General features: G+C 39.3%; 1 protein-coding gene across 1 annotated transcript in view; it reads right to left on the bottom strand.

Moving 5' to 3' along the window:
* ZNF407 (zinc finger protein 407) overlaps window positions 1–15,430 on the bottom strand; it is a 416,443-nt gene extending 401,013 nt beyond the window's left edge. The window contains 1 exon segment of the mRNA XM_067537513.1: window positions 15,345–15,430. The gene's annotated coding sequence lies outside the window, so the exon portion shown is untranslated.
* Window positions 15,431–15,792: the final 362 nt, after the last annotated feature.

The raw sequence follows: 15,792 nt of genomic DNA, 5'->3' as shown, positions 1-15,792 counted from the left end.
AGAATCTTATTAGATCAATCACTTCAGATGGCCAACTTAGCCAGTGAACTAGAGTGCTCAAAATATTTTGAAGGCATTTTTAAACTTAATTTATTAAAACAATATGCCTACATTAGCTATAAATACAGGCCAAAATTTTCACAACTGGGTATCTAACATTGGTGCTCAATCCATATTTAAACAAACAACCTAATGAAAGTGGCCTGAATTTCAAACCATCTGAAAGCCCACAAATCCAATTGAAGTCAAAGGGTGCAGAATCTTTGAAAATCAGGCCACTTTTATTTAGATCTTAAATATGGCTTTTGGAACTTAAATTCAGGAATCCAGTTTGGAATATTTGGCCCCTGAATTTAGCATTCACAATTAACAAAATGATACAAGAAACAAAGGCGATATAGCCCTTAAAAAAAAAATCAAAGTGAGCTGATTTAGTTAGGAAAGCTCAACAACAAAGGCAATTAAGACTGGCCAGCTACATTAACAACACCTTTTTCAAAGAAATGTATTATTTTAAGAAAAAATTAATAGTTTTAGTAGGCTAACAATATTTTTAATTAACCTGCAGATTTTAAAAAGTGTCCCATTGTAAAAGAAAAAAAAGGGTCCCTGAATAAAGCAAAATGCACAAATTCAGTGCCATTAAAAGGCAGACACATGAGATCCCATGTATCTTGTGCCATTTGTAAAAAGGTTGTTTTATTATCGGTGTAACTAATCACAATGAAACCATCTCTTACAACCAAAGACATTATAATGAATTTTCTTTACAGCTACAGAGAAATGGGATTTGCTGTTCCATATCAAACTAGAACAGGCTGTATAAATTCTTCTTCATATTTATTGTTAAATATAATTTTTATCTATAAAATCAGCCATGAAATATTAAAAACTGAAACAACAGAATTTATATCCTTTACTTAATTTAGTATAAACGGTCTATTCACTAAAATGAGGGAAAAAAGGTTACATATGTATTATAGTCCCCGCATCCCCTCTCCCCCCAGTATTTCTATTATAAAACCCCTAGTTACAGGAATTTATAACTCAGTTGTAAAAATTCACTCCATACTAAGAGTTGGTATACTTTACTTCTAACAAATTTTTTAAAAATAAATCTGTTCCAGAAGAAAGACAAGGAAGGAATGCGGAGAGGAGGGAAGAAAGACAAGCAGAATAAAAACTTTAATGCTTATCTACTTAAGTCAATAATTAAAGGCTATATACTGCCCTAACTCCATTTGCACAACTGCTCTTGACATAAATGAGGCTTGTACACGAGGACTGAGGGCAGCACAGTATTTTGCCCTAAATAACATACCAGCAATAGAGAAGTCTGCTGTTAGTACCAATTACCTGTGGAGATTTAAGTCATCTGTTTATCCACAGAACGGATAAAATACAGGGAGTGGCAGTTCAGATTTCTTTTCATCACCTCCCACTAACTGTGCCTCAGCCTTGTGCCAGTGAGTTTTTACCTCAGTTTTCATGTCCATTCTAACATTGATGTCTGTGCCAAGACTGTTAAGAGAGGCACCATTAGTATAAAATGTGATCGTGTTTTGTGTGATCTGAACACCTGCCCACTAAGAACTGGCCTGAGACCATCAACTCATTTCACACAGGTCACTAAACAGACATTAGATGACAATTTTCAGTTACTGCTGACCAGGGCCAGATTCAGGCAAACTAGAGGTGAAAGGTTTTGTTCACCATTAACTCATCCCCGGAGCCATCCACAACGCTGTAAATTTGGAGGAATTAAACCTACTGAGTATGTGAAAACGAGATGAAGATTAAAATCTGCAGGTATTGCATACAACAGGGACTTTCTAAAATGCAAACATAAGCAACAGTCAAAATGGCTTCAAAGAGGAAAAACTTGCTCCCAAATTAGACAGTAAAAATTAGGGCAAGTGTATCAGCCAAAATTCAGTCTGATGAAATTTGCAAGAACAAGGTAAGTTAATGGCAGTCAAAGGGTTAAAGGGTATAAGGAAGAGCTTTTATTTAATGTAGCAGGGTAAATAATCACAAATGAATAAATTAACACATATGAATGTAGATTTCAAAAGGAACATTAACATGAACAGTAAGACAAAGGCAGGCAAACAGTGATGAACATTAAAGCCTTGGTTGTGACAAGTCCTATACAGCTGCCCATTAAGACCCCGCTCCACTGCACAGCCATGTGAGCTCCCCCATCACAGGAATAAGTATTGAAGTGAGAGAGAGCAGAGGCTGAGTGCCAGAGAGCAGTACTCCCCTCTGCAGCAATGTCTGCTGGGAGAGAAGAGAACCTTGGTTCTGCCTCACAATCCCAAGGTAGCTGACTGGCAGAGCTGAGTTGGCAGGAGAAGGAAAGCTCAGGAGCTGCAGTAAGTTACTTATGCCCAAGAGCAAAAGGAAAGAAGAATGGAATTGTGATTTAGAGAGGCTCATGTCTGCTACTGGGGTGCTGCAGCTGCACACTGTCCTTTAGGTAAGACTGAAATTGACAGGAATTCTACTCTACAAGCATTTAAGAGAATCATCTCACACAAACAAAAATGAGAAGATGAAAATAAAGACAGCATTTAATAACCAAAAGTCTATTTTATAAACTGAGTTTAGGCTGTCAGTCTTGACAATGTTCCTTTAAATTATCATAAGGTGAAATGACTGGATACATTTCTACATCTTTCTTTGCCTTGCTTATTCAGTCTACTAAGTGATTAAAAAAAAAAAAAAACAGGACACAACTTCAGTTTGACCCTCAATGAGTCGCATAAGTATTTTAAAAATTAACAGGACCACTGAATACTAATACTTTTCAACCTGTAATAATTGATCAAATGACACTGCCCTGTAATTCATTATGAACTGAAATCACAGAACTGACTAGTGTACTTTCAAACAAGTGGTTTATTGCTCTAGATTTAAAATGCAAAGTTTCCATTATATTTAATAACTAAAATGCATGCTGTGTTATGGTTGTATGTGGTGCTTGGATTAGTAGTACCCCAACTGAGTTAAACAATACCTTTGTCCTATTAGGGATCATATTACCATATCATCTATTTGTTTAAGAAAAGGCGGGAAAAAGCACAGCAAGGAAGAATGTATAAAAAAGAAATATGAACATCAAAACACACTGAAAGACAGCAAAAAGCAAGATAGTGAGAAGACCTGGAATCAGCAAGATGGCTGAGAGTGGAACAGCTGAAGTATTTATGCATTTCAAGTTTTCAGGTCTTAAGAAATAAAATGTTCTCCATTTGTCAATGAGCAGTCTCATTCAAAGTAAATGGTCTGAATCTCAGCATCTTCTCTTAGACACAATCACCACAAATTTAGAGAATACAGACATCACTGTCAAAAAATGGACTCTCACAGGCTGTCAGCTTCTTAATCAGGGTCTGACTTTGCTGGAAAGTGTGAAATTATGTAATTACCTACGCTTGGCAATTCTGATGGTTTAGACAATTCCAACACTCAGAACATCTTCTTTCATAAAACAAAATTCCTAGTGCATTATTGTTCCAGAGAAGATATTTGATGTGCTTTTTTCCCCTCTATCCCTTTAGCTTTCCTTATTAAAAACAAAACTGTAGTATTATACAGGCACCATTTTACTCAGGAAACAGAATTTATGAAGAGTGAAAAACAATTTTTAAAAAAGGGGGAAAACATGGTCCCAGTGAAATCAATTTCAATGGGGTTAGGATTTTATCCAAAATCTGCAACTGTAGGTCTCATAAAATGTGATTAACCTATGTAGGTATTTATAGCACATCCATACCCATAGCTATATTAACTGAGCCCTATGCAAATACAGATTACTCACACAGAGTTCTGCACCACTGTACAATATTTCAAACATAAATTTTTGGGATTAATAATCTTTAATTTCCAGTATAACCTATCATGATATGGCAGCACAAAACCCATTAATTAACCTTATGTATGCATGATTACAAATGTATCTGGTCTCTTACAAAACAGAACATTCCAAAAGGTACTCCAAAATATAATGTATTTAGGGTAGCAACATCTAAGACAACAGTAACCAAATGGGGGAAAATAAACAAACAAACAATTGTTTTCACCTCCATCTGGGTAGTTCAGCATCTTTTTCACCTAGGAATGAGAAATTGTGACTAGCTGGCATTTCTATGATAGGTTGCTGCTGCCCAGTGAGCTGTTTATTACTGAGGGGTAGAACAATGACTTCAGAAGTCAATCTACATTTCCCTTCTTTTCTCCTGCCTCTCCCTTCTCCTCTTATTCAGCTACCTACTCAATTTGTCATCCTATTGCAATCCTATCAATTGACATGAAATGAGTCAGAAGGGGCACTCAGACAAATATGGCTATGGATATCATTAGAGGAATAGTCTGATGAAAAATAATGCAAATCAGGGACAGTTTTGATTTTCTGTTAGTCTACAGGAAAGTTCTATTTTATTCATACCATCAAATTTTGGGAAAGGTTTGGATAAGGTTCCAATTTTGTCTCATTTATTAGAACATTTAAAGTGCCCAGTTTGAGAGATATAGTTTGTGGGTCAGATTCTGATCTCAGTCACATCAATGTAAGTCGGTGTAACTGCATTAACTTAGGTAGTTACACTCATTTAATGAGAAAATTCTGGTTCCATGTTTTCTTTCCTTTCTGTCTAAATTGCATATGTACACAGTAAACTCAAATTAAAGCTAAGTAATTAGTGCTGATCCTACTGTATTTCCCCTGTTGATAAAATAATAGTCAAATATTCAAAAATCAGACATATATAAGAATGTGTATAAGCAATGAAAGGTTTGTTTTTATCAACCATCTATCTAAATTCTTACAATAGCGACCCAAGTCTCAGTATGTGAAAGCCTACTTACTGTCCAAACCAGAGGGAAAAAATAAGACATCAGAGCACAACTTCATGGATTCCTGTAAATAACGTGTTTGAGGCCAGAAGTGAAAACTTTGTGTTGTACCTTCAAACTAGATACAGTTGAAAGATCTGACATTAGGGCATTTATATTCCTATCACTGTAGGTCAACTGCAGGCTTTTTCTTCATTTCTTGTATTGCATTTCCTTCTCTACTATTACAAACTAACAGCTTTAACCTGTTAAAAAGCACAGTTCTTTTCATTTAAACAAGAAAAATATTCTTTCACAGTTTAGGTAAAAGTTGTAAATAAGGCAACTCAAATTCTAAAATGAGAGTAACTGGGAGACATTCATTAGTGTTTGTGTTATAAATTCAAAACATGAAGCACAATATGCTTAAGGAAGACTTTTTTTTAAAAGCATTATTAGCCCTCAACTTCAAGCCTCCAACTTGTAAATAATTTAAAATGAAAATTTGAACAACAGAAAAAAATAGAAATGCAATTCAAATTATCCCATTGTTATACTAATAAAACTGAAAAACAATAGAAAAGAAGCCAGGCAGATCTTGAAGACAACATCCATAAAACATTTTTATGTACCATATCTTTGAACTAGGGCATTATGCTAGCACTGGATTCAATCCAAAAAAAATTAGCTCAGACTTGTAACAATCAGGCTGTGCCCGGTAAAGAATACGTATGCTAACCTAGCATTTTTAGTATTCAGTGCATTTTGCTTCTGACAGTGCTGAAACAACAAAGTATAAAGAAGATATGCTTCTGGGTGCCTTATCATTTCCCCCCCCATTTTGACTTCTCAGAAATATACAACCGATTTAACAATTTACCAGACATAGGGTGAGATAATTTCTTCCCTTTCACAAATGCAGAAAACCCAGATCTGGTGTATCTGGGATGCGAACATGAAAAGAAAGAACTATCACTTCTGCGGCATCATCTTTCCCACATGGGTACTCCACAAGAATTGGCCTCTGCAGGTGGAAAAGGCAGAGATGTAACAAAGGGGGTGGGGCAGAGAAGGCAAACATAAGGAAAGTCACCTCTGCCTTCCTCTGCAACTTCTCGCCCCCATCCCCCATACAAAAAATAAGGGATTCATGAGAAGCAGCCAGTGAAGACATCCATGGGAGCATGGCTCTTGCTGTTAAGGATTTTTGGAGTTCCCTATCTCCTGCCGAGGCTTTTACTTTATAGTGGATCATCTGAACTAAGCTGTAACACACCACTTCCAACTGAACATTAGGTGGAGGTGACACACATATAGTGTGCAACAGGTACAAAGCAAACAGCAAAATGCAGCTCAGATTGTCCCTGCAGAAAGTGTACAGGGTGCAGATGTATGGTTACATTATGAATTTGAGAGAAACTTAGCTGGAAATACTGTTGTTGCTAGAGTTATCTTACTTTTCCATTTCCAAGCGTGTTAACTGCCTGCTGTGGATCACCAGTAGGGCATAAACATGGTACACCTGTATTGCTTGGGACAGAAGTCCCCTCACAGGTAGCTGTAGCTCACTCATTAACATCTTATGTGGAGCAGCCATTAGAGAAGGACAAAGACACACAATGGGGTAACGTGCTTTACATCTGCTTTCAAATGTTTGGGTTAAAACATTTAGTTTTTCCTTAAGTCACAGATAAAAATTTACAAGCTTAATTCCAATTTAAAAGAGTTTATTGCATGATAATTTCTCTTTTCTTTTTACATTATTTTGTGAGAACTGATCAACGATACTTGTACATTTCTGTAATAAAAATGTCAACTAGATTTTGGGACCAGAGTTTTCATTCCTTGCACACACAAATCTCACAATAATTGCAAATGGAGATTTGGGGCACAAGAAAAGCCAGACCAGGCCCTTAGTCTGCATCTTAAACCATGCCTGATTCAGATATTATAAATTCTCTATACCCTCCAAATTTAGGTGTGGGCTTTTAAAGAGACCCTGCTGTGGGTTGTGCATCACATACTCATAGCCAAATCTATGAATTCTACCAAGTTACTAAGATAAAAAACTACAAACATCAAGGACACAAATGCCTTCAAAATTAGCTCACTAAACTTCATAAATAGCAAAGGGCACTAATGCTCTTTAAAGACAATAGAATAAAGTGATTTGGGAGTTTCTAAGGCAAACCATTTGATATATAAAATGGTTAAAAAAGATGGTAAATGTTTAAAGTGAAAACCTCCAATTTTTTCAAACTATCACTTTTCATATATGCCTTGACTGATTTTGGGAAACTTCCCTACAAAAATTATTTTTTACCACAAGATTGCACTTGAGAAATTGCAGGTGCATTTAGTATGAAATTTAGTAGGGTATGAATAAAAAAAAAAATCAGGTTTCTTTTTTAAAGTAATGAGGAGAGACTTTTAAGGAGAGACTTGTGTCTCACTATTATGAAAGGCAGCTGTCAATACTGAAAAGAACTTGTCCTCCTCTCAGATACATGACACACATCACTGTCAAGTTCGGTTTTTTTTAGTAAATCCTAAGTGTAAAATTTTCCTTAAATTGCACATATATCAAAATCCAAAGTATGTTAAAAAAAAAAAAAAAAGTCTCATAAAACACAAATTCATATTGGAATTGATGTGAATGAATTATACCTTGGTTAAAATTTGATATAAGTATTGCATAAACCAAAATATCACACATATAGATATTATAATGTTCTGATATAAAACCAAGAGTTAATAAAATCTTCCTTATTATTTATATTTTTAAAGATTCTTCTGCAAAAAAAAGTTAAAGTGGAAGACCAGTGTAAAACATGCCATGCTTCTTGAATAAAATGAGGCAAGTGTATGTTAGACCTTGCTATAAGTAGTTTTGAGATTAAAAATAAAAAGTGTCCTGATTTACATCCCTCTACTACCCCAAAAGGCAGAACATTCAACAAACTATATCTCATTGGACCTAAGATACTGTGCATGATACATACACAAAATCAGGGTAAGAGCTTAAATTCTCATATTTACACAGCAGACGTGTATGATGTTTTCCCTTTAACACTAAGAACCTGAGCAAGCCAAGAAGGTTTGCAACCCTCCTTTCCCTGTAAGGTCACAAATCCTGGCTAAGCAGTCAGACAAACTATCAAACTAGTCAGAGGAAAGGCTGACTTGTTGTGGAACAAAACAAAAGGTAATCAGCCCTGCAACCACACGTGGCAGAGCTTTTGAAGAAATGTCATACATCATCCAAAATAGTATTCCACATTCTGAACTTAACTAATGCAATTTTTAGGGTTTCCTAACTCTCAAATCTATGTAAAAAGCAGATGAGAATACAGATGAGGAATCTGTTACACTAGCGGTTGGGGTTTAAATTCGCACTAAGAATTGTGGAGGAGTCACATTTCTATAATTCAAGGTACACTTTCGAAGGACTTCCCTCTAACCAAAAAAGCTATAGGAAGATTCTGGGGTTTTTTAAAATTTGGAACACATGTGACCCTGTTAGAGTTCTTCTCAGAAGACCTGACTAGTGTTAAGATGTAGATAAGAGCCTACCTTAAACATATAGGTATGCCCCAGATAGCTGTAGAATCCTCAATCATTTCAGAAGCATAATTGGCATTTGGAGAAATAGGGCTGGCTAGAGTCAGAATCACTAGAGTCAATGAATAATTCCACAGAAGCAAGAAAGAAGTAGTTTCCCACCTTAGCACTCTGATTTCTCTTTGTGGAGCAAAGAAGGCCTGTAGAGTTTCCCTGGATCAGAAAGGTTAGAGAGGTAATTAACTGGTGGTCACATCAGATCCTTAATATTTTATAAGATCCTTCTCCAGTTTTAATATGTAGGTAGCTAAATACTTTAATTCATATCTTAGTTAAGTCTGATTTTGTATTCCAATAAAGTATTCAAATTTTTTGGATACAGTTTCCTCTCCTTATCTGAAGAGCGAAAAAAACACATCCACAGAAAATAGGGCAAAGATCGAGAATCAGAAAAAATGTAGGGTTTACAGATTTGTTCATTTTAAGATTTACAAAACTTAGTGAAGAGCAACCAGATGTTGTTTTGTGGTCTTGGCAGAGATGCCAAAGAGTCTTACAAAATAAACCACCCTTATGCTGCCCCTGCAGGGATTCCACCAGCTCAAGGTTGAGTTACATTGGGCCAGATCACACAGAGAAATTTTAATTCCACTGTCCACGCAGTACTTGTTCTATGGATAAATAAAGAACTTGATTTTCCAGAGCTGCCTGTCCTAGGCTTTTCAGGATTAAACCTTACACAACGTCGATCTATATGTTTATCAAACATTTTTTTATACAAGAAACACTGTCTTTTTTGTTTTGTTCATTTTATTGTTTACTTTAAGTCATTTCCTGTGGAAAGTGATAACATTATGACAAAAATGTTATTGATTGATGCAGCTTTTGTAACACAGTAATTGTCTCAACCTTTCCCTGGTCACACAGCAATAATGCCCTCCACCATATATTAATGGCTTTAGAACATTCCAAAACAAGTGAAAGTGCTTGTTTGGTTAGCTGGTGACAAGAGAAAGGTAAGTAAACTATAAAAATGAAGATGCTGTCCTCAGACCATCTCTTTATACAGATAATGTAAAGACCAGAACTGATAAGATAAACAACCCTCTAAGGGGGCACTGAAATGGGCCCAGTAGTTCTGGTGGTCTGAATCTTATTACTGTGTGTCTTTTCATACTGTGTTTCTGAAGGATATTCTGCACTCTCATACACAACCTTAATAATTTACAAAATGTGATTTCAGTGCATGTCCTAATAGTGCTTTTTTTTTTTTTTTTTAAATGAATGGATCAGACAGTGAGCTGTGATATCTTTTATTAAACAAAGCTCCATTGAAACCAAGATGGGTTTTTTTTCCTTCTTGTTCTCCAAAGGGTGACCACCCGCTTAAGAGTCTTCTTTTTCATAAGAGAACAAAATTCAATGCAACAAAATAAATGTGTGCACCATAATAGCTGAGAATTTAAATGCACAAATGAGAAAAAAATTCAAAGTTATTGCTCCATAGCAACCACAATTCAACCACGTTTCATATACCTATTTGGCCATAAGATGACAGCATAAACAAAAATACAAGACTGAATATATGCAAAGGTTCAAGTTACAATTACTAAGAAAAACATAACTTTGTATTTTTAAATTTTTGGTGTTTATACTCTCAACCATAATATTTCATTAATGCTTTTTTCCCCCCCAGTGAAGAGCTGCATTGACTTATAAGGAAATAAGGAAACAGTCCAATTAACTCAGTCACTGCAGTCCATGTTGTATGTTGTTATAAAAAGATGCAACTAAGCTTATGTTTTTAAAAATTTTCAACTAAGAAAACTTTAAATAACTTAAGTGATTGAAGCTATTAAAATACAGAAAAGTTTCTGCAGGAGAGTGATAGTAAAGGTTTGGCTCAGTGTTTTAACTTAGGTCATTTGAATTACATTTCCCAAAATGCTAATAAAACTGACATTTGAACATACTGAAAAAGTCACAGTCCATCATCTTCATGTCACATCAGTGCATTTGACTTTTTAAAAAAATGTATGGATTATACAATTACTGCCAGCCTCCATATATTATATATAAGAGCTACAATCTGATTATATGTCCATGTTGTAATAATTTATGAAATAAAGCTGGGATGACTATAATGTTACCTCTACAATGAATTTAACTTGCTGTGAATCGTCTAGGGCAGTGTTCTCAACCGTTTTGGGCTCAGGACCCATTTGTAAATCTTGATGGCCTATCACAACCCAGTAAATAGCTTTACTACAAAAAACATCTGTCTTAGTAAATATCTGTACTCACAATATATTATATACATATTAACATAGTAAGTATTAAGTAAATATTAATTAAGTATTTAATAACCACACTGTGCAGACAATAGCAGTGGCTCCTGCCTATGGTCACCATATATATATAGCAAGTGTGAAAAATCAGAACGGGGATGAGGGGTAATAGGTGCCTATAAAAGACAAAGTCCCGAATATCAAGACTGTCTCTATAAAATCGGGACATCTGGTCACCCTACTCCAGTTCCACAGGGCTGACTGGACTGGCCAATAGGGGCCAACTATCGTGACCCAATACATGGAGTCGCAATGCCACTAATTCAAATCTAATCTAGCTGGCCCCCTGTCATCATGACAGAAAGACAGCTAGGCCAAACCAGAACAGCAGTGCAACCCTAAGCACTAGGCAAAAGAGCAGGAAGCCAAGGCCAGCCAGCCTCTTGGGACTGGAGTTGACACTGTGGGGTGAGTGCAGAGTGAGCTCTGCAAAACCCTCCTCAGGGCTCCTATACAAACCCAGGGAGGACCAAACCCCCTCCCATGCAACCCTTTGACACACCCCAATTTTGGGATGTGATCCATATTAGGTTGAGAAACGCTGGCCCAGGGGACTGCAAGAGACCAAAATGAAGCTGGTAATTGTCTTCATCTTTCATACAGAGGTGTGACTTGCTGAAAATTCCAACATCTATCTTGGCCCCAGTAGCCTTACCCTTTACATCATAATGGAGAATTGATGTTAGGATTCAGTCTCTGCAGGCCATACCTCTATATTATTAAAATAAGAATAGCTGCAATCTGCTTTAATTATATACATTAGCTGAGCTGCTGGAAAGCTGTTAATGCAACCTTCAATGGGACGAAGTCCAGACAGCCTACATCTAAGGCAATTTGGATTCCAGTTATTATTATCCCATAAGTACCACAAATTTGCTTAATATATTACAGATAAATAAAAAACTCTGCTCCTAAGCTCTTGCAAACCTATTAAGAAAAATACTAAGGTGACATAAGGGAATAGGAAAACAAGGCTTAAAGCAATAAAATTATGTGGATGCTAAGATACATGAAAGTTACCCTTTGGAGTTTTTTCTCCTCTCTTTCTCCCCACCCATCCGCCCACATTTTGAACTGAAGATTAGGGTTTACAGACCTGATGAAAAAAATGTTTTAAAAAGAGAGACTTGGATAAGTAAAGGGTGAAAGCATGTGAAGTTGGATCAGAAGGGAAGGGCACCTACCTTAAAGGGCTTCTTAGAAGAAAGTAAAGGTGACGAGGATGGCTAATTTGGGTATTTAGGCAGACTAAAGAAAAATACTTAACAGCAGCCATTTTGGGTCAGACCAATGGTCCATCTAGCCCAGTATCTTGTCTTCCAACAGTGGCCAATGCTAGGTGCTTCAGAGAGAATTAACGAACAGGTCATCAAGTGAGACATCTCCTGTCGCCCATCACCTTCTGGCAAACACAGACTAGGGACACTTCAAAGCATGGTTTTGCATCCATGCCCATCCTGGCTAATAGTCATTGATGGACCTATCCTCCATGAATTTATCTAGCTCTCTTTTAAACTCCATTTTACTCTTGGCCTTCACAAAATCATCTGACTGAGTTTCACAGGTTGACTGTGCATTGTGTGAAGAAACCTGCCTATTAATTTCATTTGGTGACCCTTAGTTGTTGTGTTATGAGGAATAAATAAACACTTTATTTACTTTCACCACACCATGATTTTATAGACCTCTATCATATGCCCCTTTAGTCGTCTCTTTTTCCAAGCTGAAATGTCCCAGTCTAATTAATCTCTCCTCCTATGGAAACTGTTCCATTTCCCTAATCATTTTTGTTGCCCTTTTCTATACCTTTTTCAATTCCAATAACTTTTTTTTTTGAGATGGGGTGACCAGATCTCCACGCAGTATTCAAGATATGGGAGTACCATAGATTTATAAAGAGATAGTATATTTTCTAATTATCAATCCCTTTCCTAATGATTCCCAACCTTCTGTTAGCTTTTTTGACTGCACATTGAGTGGATGTTTTCAGAGAACTATCCATAATGTCTCCAAGATCTTTTTTGAGTGGTAACACCTAATTTAGACCCCATCATTTTATATGTATGGTTGAGATTATGTTTTCTAATGTGCATTACTTGGCATTTATCAACAATGAATTTCATCTGCCATTTTGTTGCCCAGTCACCCAGTTTTGGGAGATCCCTTTGTAACTCTTTGGAGTTTGCGTTGGGCTTGTTTTGTATCATCTGCAAATCTTGTCACCTCACTGTATACCCCTTTTTCCAGATAATTTATGAATGTTGAACAATACTGGTCTCATTACAAACCCCTGGGGGACACCATTATTTACCTCTCCCTTCTGAAAACTGGCCATTTATTCCTACCCTTTGTTTCCTATCTTTTAACCAGTTACTGATCCATGAGAGGGCTTATTTCATGACAGCTTATTTTGCTTAAGAGCTTTTGGGAAGGAACCTTGCTGAAAATCTAAGTACCTATATCCACTGGATCACCCTGGTCCACATGCTTGTTGATCCCCTCAAAGAATTCTAGTAGATTGGTGAGACATGATTTCCCTTTACAAAAACCATGTTGACTCTTCCCCATCAAATTATGTTCATCCATGTTTCTGATAATGCTGTTCTTTACTAAAATTTCAACCAATTTGTCTGGTACTAAAGTTAGGCTTACCAGCCTGTAATTGCCGGGATCACCTCTGGAGCCTTTTTTTAAAATTGGTGTCAGATCTGCTACAGAATCTGATTTAAATGATGTCACATGAAGTTAAATTATCTGTCACCTAAAAAGAATGGCTCATGTTGGGAAACCTCACTCACATCCTCAGCCATAAAGACCAATGGAAAGAATTCATTTAGTTTCTCCGCAATGGCCTTATCTTACTTGAGTGCTCCTTTAGCATCTTGATCAGGTACTGGGCCCATGGGTTTTTTAGTAGGCTTTTGCTATTACTTGTTGAGTCTCTATCAAAAACGGTTCTTCAGATTTTTTTTTTTCCTTCCTAATTACATTTTTACACTTTACTTGCCAGAGTTTATGCTCCTTTCTATTTTTCTCAATAGGATATAACTTCCACTTTTTAAAGAATGCCTTTTTTGCCTCTCACTGCTTCTTTTACCTTATTGTTTAGCCACGGTAGCACTGTCTTTAGTTCACTTAGCATGTTTTTTAATTTTGGGTATACATTTAAATTGATCCTCTATTATGTTATCTTTAAAAAGTTTCCATGTAATTTGCTGGGATTTCACTTTTGGCACTGTACAGCGTAACTTTATTTCTTGACAATAAGTTTCCAAAACAGTTCGTATACAAATGATTCTTTTCAGGGTCAGCAATACTTATTGTATGCATACTCGCTGCCACGCCGCCAGTTTTGAAGGCCGTCCACACATTCGTGCGAAAAGTGACCCTTTGCACAACGGAAATGAAAACGTTCCTTCAGAAAGTGGCACTGTTGGCATGTCACAACCCAACCACGCACCAGGTCAGGCCGCTTTCATTCACTGCCCAGGCAGCCTACAAACCTGCAGGCTTCAAACACGCCTCAACCTGGAGTAAGGCCCGAAGCCTATGTGGCGAGGTAACAAACCACCCAGCGCAGCCACAATTGGAGATTGAGTTTTTCTTGAGTGTCAGGGCCCTGCAAGGGGCACAGGCCACGCTGCAACCCAGCGCACCCACACCTTAACGTGACCAGGCCTCCAAGCAGCCCTGGCCTGCCTGCCCCTGCCACCACCTCCCTCCAAGCCCTCGGGCACAGCAAGTGCCAGACCAGCCCGTGTCGGGCACCCCCTTCCCAGCCCGGGCGGGGAGGAGGAGGAGGAAGAACAGGGCGGCCCGCACCCTGCGTATCACCACCCGCGGGGCCGCTGGGACTCCGAGCAGCCCACGCAGGACGGGTGACGACGCGCGTGGAAACAAACCCCAGCCCCGAGCGCGCAGCAGGCCGGGAACCCCATTCGCTCGCGCGCGCGCCGCGGAGACCAGTCCCCCATGGGGAAAGTACGCTGAGAGCATGCGCACTCCTCCTCGAATCAGGTACAGAGCGCTCGGCTTCTCGCGCGCGCCCCAGACAAATCCGCCGCCGCCGCCACCATCTTTGCCCCTCCCTCCGCGCAAAGCTCGGCGCATGCGCCTTTCAGTGCGCCAACCTTCTGCGCGTTCCGCGCATGGGCGTAGCCTTTTCGCCACCACAACCCAAATCGCATGCGCAGTCCTAGCGCACTGGGACCTGTCCCGCATGCGCACTCCCCCTTAATTTTTTTTTGACCGGGGGGCGGAACCATTTCAATGGCAGCGCGCGCCAGCCAATCACAGCCTGTTACGTTTTTCCCGCCCTCAACGTTCCAGCCACTCACATGCCCTTTCGTGGTGTTGGAGGCGGGACATACTAATAGATTGGCTGGTAAACGAGTTCCTGGCCGTCCGCCCACAAAAGCCAGAAAACGACGGCAGCAGAGAGGCCCCAAAAGCCTAAGGGAAAGCGCAGGGCCGATCTCGGCCAAACAGGAGCCCCATACACCTATCGAAGGCGTCTATAACGGTTGCAAAAGGCAGCCCGCTGGAGGGAGCCTTCTCAGGAGGAGAAACGGCCGCAGCCTGATAGGTTTCACTTACCGCACAGGGGGAGCCGTCCGCCTCCGCTTGTGATGATCTTGGTCACAAGTGGCGCGCCGTAGATTCGCCGTTCTGCGTCACTCACTCTCAGAACGAGGCACGTGGGGGGGGGAACGGGAGGAGAGGGAGGCGACGTGAGGTCACGTACGTGACACGCCGGAACAGGAGCGCGAGGAGGAACCGCTTGCATCTCCTCTGCCCCCCCACCCCGCTGCACCGCAGAACTCCGCGGCTGCCCGCGTTTAGTGCAATGCGCTGATGCCTCGCGCCGGCCCCACGCGCGGCCTGGGGTGGAGCCTCTGCCGCTGGCTGTTCGCTGCCTTCGCTTCGCGCGCCTCGTGGCAGCGCCGCCTGCGGGCGGGGGGGCGCGAGCGCAGGCCCGGGGCCTTTCCCTGCTGCCCTCTGTAGGCGGCAGCGGGCGGTGCTGAGGGGAGAGAGGGCGGGGCCG

Source organism: Emydura macquarii, unplaced genomic scaffold (genome assembly GCF_026122565.2).
Source record: "Emydura macquarii macquarii isolate MOO-44397 ecotype Brisbane River unplaced genomic scaffold, CSIRO-AGI_Emac_v2 contig_431, whole genome shotgun sequence".
Classification (NCBI taxonomy): domain Eukaryota; kingdom Metazoa; phylum Chordata; order Testudines; family Chelidae; genus Emydura; species Emydura macquarii.
The sequence above is the reverse complement of the archived record's forward strand: the minus strand, read 5'-3'. Positions and strand labels throughout refer to the sequence as shown.